Below are 8,713 nucleotides of genomic sequence, written 5' to 3'. Positions count from 1 at the left end.
AGTTTCAGCTTTAGTTTCAGTCCTTCCAATGAACACCCAGGATCTATCTCCTTCAGAATGGACTGGTTGGATCTCCTTGCAGTCCAAGGCACTCTCAAGAGTCTTCTCCAGCACCACAGTTCAAAAGCTGCAAAATAGTATAGTCACTTTGGAAGGCATCATGGCAGTTTCTTATAAAACTTAGCATAAGATCAAGCAATTGTGCTCCCTGGTTTTTACTCAAATGGTTTGAAAACTTATATCTACACAAAAGCCTGTACATTGTTGTCTATAGCAGCTTTATTAGTAATTGCCAAAACTTGGAGGCAACCAAAATGTGCTTCAATACGTGAAACAGATAAATAAACAGTGGTACATTAGAGAGTGGAACAGTATTTAGCACTAATAAGAAATGAGCTATCAAGACAAAAAGACATGAAGGAATCTTATAAATGCATAATACTAAGTGAAAAAAAGTGAATCTGTAAGGGTTATCTCTATGCTTATCCTAGCTCTGTCTCTGTACTATAGGATTCTTACTATATGACATACTGAAAAAGGCAAAACTATGGATACAGTAACAAAATCAGTACTTGCCAAGGGTTGGGAGAAGGGAGGTATGAATAGTCAGAGCACGGAAGAATTTGGGGATAGTGAAACTATTGGGTATGATCCTATAAAGGCGGATACATGTTCTATGGGTTTGTCCAAACCTATAGAATGTATCACACTAAATGTGAGCCCTGGTATAAAATATGGACTTTGAGTGATCATTTTGTGTCAATATAGGTTTATCAGTGTTAACAAATGTACCGTTCTGGTGCGGGATGTTGATAATAGGGAAGGCTGTGCATGTATGGGAAAAGGGAATATGTGGAATTCTTTGTACTTTCCAGTTAATTTTGCTGTGAAACTAAAGTTGAAGTCTATTTTTTTAATCAATCAATAAAGATAATCCTCTAGTAAAGTAAGATTTAAATACATAAATCATAGAGTGATTTAAGCCATTATATATGTAAGAGCCCTCAAAAAAAAAAAAAGGGCTGTTCGTAAAAAGTCTCACTGTGAATTAGCTGGAAGTGTTGTCAAGGATCATAGCTTTAAAAAAAAATGCCTGAAAAATGAATTATTCTATTTAAAAACCTAATTTGATGTACAGTATTTGGAAATGTTCTGTCTGCAGTATGAAAAAAAGAATATTAGTTTAATCTTTAAAACCCTTGTTTTCTTAGTTCCAACTACCTGATTTTCAAATATGTCAATGTCTATGTGCTAGATTCTATTATTAAATCAAAAATGCTAAATTGCTGCTTTTTAGTAAACATTGCTATTCAGACTGCTGGGTGTGAGCTGATTTAAATGTATATGTTCATCTAATTCCTTTACTGTTTTTTCCTTTCTGCTCTATGATCAAAATATTTTTTTGACATTTAGCTTATTTGCACACTGTGTTAGGGAAAGCCATGAAAACTAATTTCAGAGATGAGTTCCAATCATCCATAAAGCAGGTCAAATTTCCTCTGATATAACTATTTACTTCACTGAGTCATGGAGATCTTTTCACTAAATAGTTCACATGATTATTTTTTCAGTGTTCCCGATACCATTTAAATTTCATATTTCTGAGTTGAATGGCTGATCTTTCTCATTAATATCTCTTAGATATCACTTTCCTCATTAATGTCTTAAACAAATATGATTTTCAGCTATTGAAAATATATTTGCTCCACTTTAAAGAAAAACATTTACAATAGATTCTAAATTTTGCTGTTGTGTAAGCTAGAGCTGTCTTACAGCTGGACAGACTATCAGATTGCTATGGTATGTAATTTTGTCCATGATGATGATAACATGGGCTATCTAACAATTCATAAAGTGCTGTTTAAAGTTTGAAACTAGGTAATTCCCAGGACTAGCTTGTTTAGACTTAGAGACATGTAGATTGATGATTTAGACCTGATTTCGCCAGTTACAAATTCTGCCTTGGCTCTAATACTATGTGTACATAGGTGCCAAGCTATTTCAGTCGTGTCTGACTCTTTGCGACCCTATGGACTGTAGCCCTCCAGGCTCCTTGATCCATAGGATTCTCCAGGCAAGAATACTGGAGTGGGTTGCAATGCCCTCCTCCAGGGAATCTTCCTGACCCAGGGATCAAACCAATGTCTCTTATGTCTCCTGCATTGGCAGGAGTGTTCTTTACCACGTCACTTCAGTCGTGTCCGACTCTGTGTGACCCCATAGACGGAAGCCCACCAGGCTCCCCCGTGGGCTTCCGTCTATGGGGTCACACAGAGTCGGACACGACTGAAGTGACTTAGCAGCGCCACCTGGGAAGACCCTGTAATCCATTGGAAAATTTTGCTCAAGCTCTCCAAAAACCAAGATTCCTTATTCATCTTCCTGGTTCATACTCCTGAGGCAAAGTGTGCCCTGTGAAACTAAGACAGTAGCCTGTGTAGTTGTGCATGGAAGTCTCTTGGGACCCAGATGTTTATTGCGCTTTCTTTCTCCTGCTAACCCATATTTTCTACCTTGGATGAAGCCTATCACTAACACACCCTGAGAAATATTAGGAGTCCTTTCTATTGCCTGTGAAGTTGTTGGCTTTAGATGGTTTAAGGAAGTGTAACTAATAACTTCTTTAATGTTGAGTTCCAAATGCGTCCTCTCCCAATATAAAATTTCCTGAAGAAATAAAATATGACATTTAAAAAATATGTGAATACACAGGAATACTGTTTTTCATTAAAACATATTGCAGTCAAGAATTAAAGTTCTGTTTTCTCCATTAAGCAAATGGTTAAGAGCTTGAGCTTTAGCTTATATCCAGATTTCAATTTGATTCTGCCCCTTGTTAATTCTGTGACCCTGGGCAAATATTAAAAAGTATTTGTGCTTCAATTCTCTATTATGTAAGATGTGGATAACAATAGCATCTAACTCCTAAGATTGCTTTGAGGATTAAATGATAAATCTTAAATTTACAGATAAATGAATCATCAGTTCAGTTCAGTCACTCAGTCGTGTCTGACTCTTTGTAACCCCGTGAATCATAGCACTCCAGGCTTCCCTGTCCAGCACCAACTCCCGGAGTTCACTCAAACTCATGTCCATCGAGTCAGTGATGCCATCCAGCCATCTCATTCTCTGTCGTCCCCGTCTCCTCCCGCCCCCAATTCTTCCCAGCATCAGAGTCTTTTCCAGTGAGTCAACTCGTTGCATGAGGTGGCCAAAGTATTGGAGTTTCAGCTTTAGCATCAGTCCTTCCAGTAAACACCCAGGATTGATTTCCTTCAGAATGGACTGGTTGGATCTCCTTGCAGGCCAAAGGACTCTCGAGAGTCTTTTCCAACACCACAGTACAAAAGCATCGATTCTTCGGCAATCAGCTTTCTTCACAGTCCAACTCTCACACCCATACATGACCACGGGAAAAAACATAGCCTTGACTAGACGGACCTTTGTTGGCAAAGTAATGTCTCTGCTTTTTAATATGATGTCTAGGTTGGTCATAACTTTCCTTCCAAGGAGTAAGCGTCTTTTAATTTCATAGCTGCAATCAGAATCTGCAGTGATTTTGGAGCCCCCAAAAATAAAGTCTGACACTGTTTCCACTGTTTTTCCATCTATTTCCCATGAAATGATGGGACCAGATGCCATGATCTTTGTTTTCTGAATATTGAGCTTCAAGCCAACCTTTTCACTCTCCTCTTTCACTTTCATCAAGAGGCTTTTTAGGTCCTCTTCACTTTCTGTCATAAGGGTGGTGTTATCTGCATATCTGAGGTTATTGATATTTCTCCCGGCAGTCTTGACTCCAGCCTGTGCTTCTTTCAGCCCAGTGTTCCTCATGATGTACTCTGCATAGAAGTTAAATAAGCAGGTGACAATATACAGCCTTGACGTACTCCTTTTCCTATTTGGAACCAGTCTGTTGTTCCATGTCCAGTTCTAACTGTTGCTTCCTGACCTGCATACAGGTTTCTCAAGAGGCAGGTCAGGTGGTCTGGTATTCCCATCTCTTGAAGAATTTTCCACAGTTTCTTGTGATCCACACAGTCAAAGGCTTTGGCATAGTCAATAAAGCAGAAATAGACGTTTTTCTGGAACTCTCTTGCTTTTTCTATGATCCAGTGGATGTAGGCAATTTGATCTCTAGTGCCTCTGTCTTTTCTAAAACCTGCTTGAACATCTGGAAGTTCACAGTTCACATATTGCTGAAGCCTGGCTTGGAGAATTTTGAGCATGACTTTACTAGCGTGTGAGATAAGTGCAATTGTGAGATAGTTTGAGCATTCTTTGTCATTGCCTTTCTTTGGGATTGGAATGAAGACCCAATCCTGTGGCCACTGCTGAGTTTTCCAAATTTGCTGGCATATTGAGTGCAGTACTTTCACAGCATCATCTTTCAGGATTTGAAATAGCTCAATTGGAATTCCATCACCTCCACTAGGTTTGTTCGTAGTGATGCTTCCTAAGGCCCACTTGACTTCACATTCCAAGATGTCTGGCTCTAGGTCAGTGATCACGTTATCATGACTATCTTGGTCATGAAGATCTTTTTTGTACAGTTCTGTGTATTCTTGCCACCTCTTCTTAATATCCTCTGCTTCTGTTAGGTCAATAACATTTCTGTCCTGTCAAGAAAACTAAAGATATCAAGGGAACATTTCATGCAAAGATGGGCTCGATAAAGGACAGAAATGAATCATAGTATTCATTGTTAATAATTCCAATTAGGGTCTAACATAAGCAGAAGAGATTGGCACAGGGTACACAGAACTATATAAGAAAGATCTTGGTGACTCAGACAGCTGTGATGGTGTGGTCATTCATTAAGAGCTGGACATCTTGGAACGTGAAGCCAAATGGGCTGTAGGAAACATTACTTAAAGCAAATGGAGGTGATGGAATTCCAGCTGAGCTATTTCAAATCCTAAAAGATGATGCTATTAAAATGTTGTAATCGATACGTCAGCAAATTTGGAAAATTCAGCAGTGGCCACAGGACTGGCAAAGTCAGTTTTCATTCCAATCCCAAAGAAAGGCAATACCAAAGAATGTTCAAAGTACTGTGCAATGTGCTCATTCAATGATAGTAAGGTTATGGTCAAAATCCTTCAAGCTAGACTTCACCAGTACACGAACCAACATGCACTTCGACATGCACAAACTGGGTTTAAAAAAGGCGGAGGAACCAGAGATCAAATTGCTGACATCTGTGGATCACAGAGAAAGATAGAATTCCAGAAAAATTTCTACTTCTGCTTCACTGAGTATGCTAAAGCCTTTGTCTGTGTGGATCACAACAAACTGTGGGAAATTCTCAAAGAGATGGGAACACCAGACCACCCTACCTATCTCCTGAGAAACCTATACGTGGGTCAAGAAGCAATAGTTAGAACTGGACATGGAACAACAAACTTGTTCCAAATTGGGAAAGGAGTATGACAATGCTATATATTGTCACCCTATTATTTAACTTATGTGCAGAGTACATCATACGAAATGCCAGACTGGATGAAGCACAAGCTAGGATTAAGATTGAAGGGAGAAATAACAACCTCAGATATACAGATAATATATGATATCTACCACTCTAATGGTAGAAAGTAAAGGCAAACTAAAGAGCCTCTTGATGAGGGTGAAAGAGGAGAGTGAAAAAGCTGGCTCAAAATTCTACATTCAAAAAATGAAGATCATCGCATCTAGTCACATCACTTCATGGCAAACAGGTGGGGAAAAAAACGGAAATGGTGACAGATTTTATTTCTTCTGCTCCAAAATCACCGTGGATGGTGACTGCAGCCATGAAATTAATAGACACTTGCTCCTTGGAAGAAAAGCTATGACAAACCTAGACAACATATTAAAAAGCAGAGACATTACTTTGCTGACACAGATCTGTAAGGTCAAAACTGTGGTTTTTCCAGTAGTCATGTACGGATGTGAGAATTGGACCATAAAGAAGGCTGAGCGCCAAAGAATTGATGCTTTTGAAATGTTTTGTTGGAGAAGACTCGAGAGTCCCTTGGACAGCAATGATATCAAGCCAGTCAATCTTAAAGGAAATCAGTTCTGAATATTCATTGAAAGGACTGATATTGAAGCTGAAATTCCAATACTTTGGCCACCTGATGAGAAGAACCGACTCATTTGAAAAGACCCTGATGCTGGGAAAGATTGAAGGCAGGAAGAGAAAAGGGCTACATAAGATGAGATGTTTGGATACCATCACTGACTCATTGAACTTGAGTTTAAGCAAACTCCAGGAGATAGGGAAGGACAGTGAAGCCTGGCACAGCTGCAGTCCATGGGGTCGCAAAGTGTCAGATGTGACTTAGCAACGGAACAATAACAGCAGTCAAGAAGAAAACGTTTTTATGCTTTTAATCAAGCTGCAGGGAATGTTAAGGTTGTCTTGGTCAGAGTGTACATGTGCCCTCAGATGAGACAGTTTAAACTAAGTTCAAAGAGCCTTAGTAGGGGTTCACTGGAGTGAGTTTTCAGAGAAAGCAAGATAGGATAATGGTTAAGACTTGACAGGAAAAGAACTATTTATTTATATTTGTGGGGAAAAGAGTGAAAACAGGTGCCAAGTAGTCCCGTATATATTTCAAGGCTTGACATAGAGGAAGCTAACATTGATGGGCCTGAGAATAATTTTAGCTCAACAGTGATGTAGACTGAAATGTGATCTAAGTTCAGTAAACTATTTCCTATAGCTTGAGCTAATGCAGTAAGAAACAAAGGAGTTTAAAAGAGAAAGGAGAGAGAATTTCAGAGCTGGAAAAGTGTCAAATGGATGGAGCAGGGTTAAGATATCCTCAGGAAGTGATGGAAGAGGAAGTAAGAGGAAGGAAATAGTCATAGAAAAAGTGAAGGATAGTAACATTGATTCATTCAAAATGTTTGAGATCAAGGTGTAACCAGACTAACATGCAGCACACAATGACCGTGAGAGAAACAGGCAAGCAACAGATAACAGATTATAAACAAACACTGGGCCAAGGGCAACCAGATAGAAAGGATAAAATACAAAATTTTCCTGGAACTGAATATTATTCTTTCCTAAAAGAAGAGGGGAAAAAAGGATGACCAAGCTCCTGGTGTCTCCTTAAGACTTCTTCCATGTATTCCCTTACACTCCATTTATCTACAAGATCAGCAAAGATCTGTGAGACCTTTAATAATTTGCACATGAAATCTTAGGAGAAAAAAGTGTATATAGTAGTTGGCTTCCTTCAGTTAAACTGATACTTCTCCTATTTCCTCTTTCTTGATCTTCAGTACTGTAAAAACAGGACAATACTAATCCAGGAGTTAAGTATTCGCTCCTTCACTAATTGATGTCTAATGTTTTGCATATCACTTACACTCTTTACACTATTGTTTCTTTATGTTTAAAACTGGGGGTGGGCTAGAGTTTTCTCTAAAAGTGACTTTCATATTTGAAACATTACAGTTCTTGCTATCTACATATGAATATAAAATATCAAAATTGTGTATCAATATAAATATCTCAACGCTGGTAACAGTTTAACACGAAATCTTCTACAAATTAGCTACTGAGAATTAAAAAAACAAAACCAAACCCTTAACAGATTAACATAAATCAGCACATATGTTTTGAATGTTCTTTGTAACACAAAATCACCAGGTGGAAATATATCGAATAATAAATCCAGAGGAAAATAATGTTCCTTTAGGAATAAAGCAGAAAAGTTTTAACTTTGTGAGCACTCTCACCAAATATGTTTTATTTCCAGTTAGAAAAGCCATTGTATCTGTCCCTGTAGATCACAGAGCAATGTGAGTGGCATAAAGGCAAGACAATAAAGCTTCAGAAACTCATTGATAACGACCATAACCTTAATGATCACATGGTTAGAAGAATTAAAACAAGGTATTTCTGATGGGCTTAATGTGAGAGAAAGTAAAGCAAATAATTTAGTGGAACAGTTCAAGAACTTTTTATTTCTAACTTTAATTTAGTAGCATGATACAAACCTCCATCCTTGTGGAGTTGTTTTTTTTTAAATGATTAGTATTTGAATCTTTTAGAAATATTTTTTAATAAAGATGAACCAATATAATAATAGTAAAGCAGAAGACAGGTGATTTTAGCTGTTATTTTTATAATTTATATCTTTCTATTTTTTGTCTTTGAATTTATAACAGTCATTTCTAGTGAACTTGCCTTCAATTTGTCTTGAGTTATTTTGTATAAAGAAATGTACTGACCTTTCAGTACTGTCAAACTTTGGGAACATTTGTTAGCATAGCCACCTATTGAGTGTCCTTTTTTGCCTTGAATTGTATCAGAAAAGAGTATATATTTAGAAAATGATTGATAAGACCAAAATCTCCCCAATATTTCTCTTAAGAGCTTATTACAGGACTTCCAGGTGGGGTGTTCTAGAATTTGTGAAGGCTTGAGTGCATAGGACAAAGGTCACCTTGTCCAACCTACTCACCTTCCTTTATTTCATTCTGTAGGATCTCATTTCAGAACTCTTCTTCTAAAATCAATGCTTCTCAAACATTTCATATCCAGATTTTTCCTGAAATAGATTAGCCTGCCACCTGCTTGGTATAAAATATGATGCAGAGAACTTGGCATGCCTTGATCTCTTTAAGACTATCGCTTTTCATTTCTTTCAGTTATTCTTTACAACAAGAAAGGTTGTTAGTAATGTCTAGCCCAAGATATAAGTGACTCTCTTATAAG

This window comes from Moschus berezovskii, chromosome 9 (assembly GCF_049115385.1).
Source record: "Moschus berezovskii isolate FMDL1 chromosome 9, NW_MosBer_1.0, whole genome shotgun sequence".
NCBI lineage: Eukaryota > Metazoa > Chordata > Mammalia > Artiodactyla > Moschidae > Moschus > Moschus berezovskii.
The sequence above is the reverse complement of the archived record's forward strand: the minus strand, read 5'-3'. Positions refer to the sequence as shown.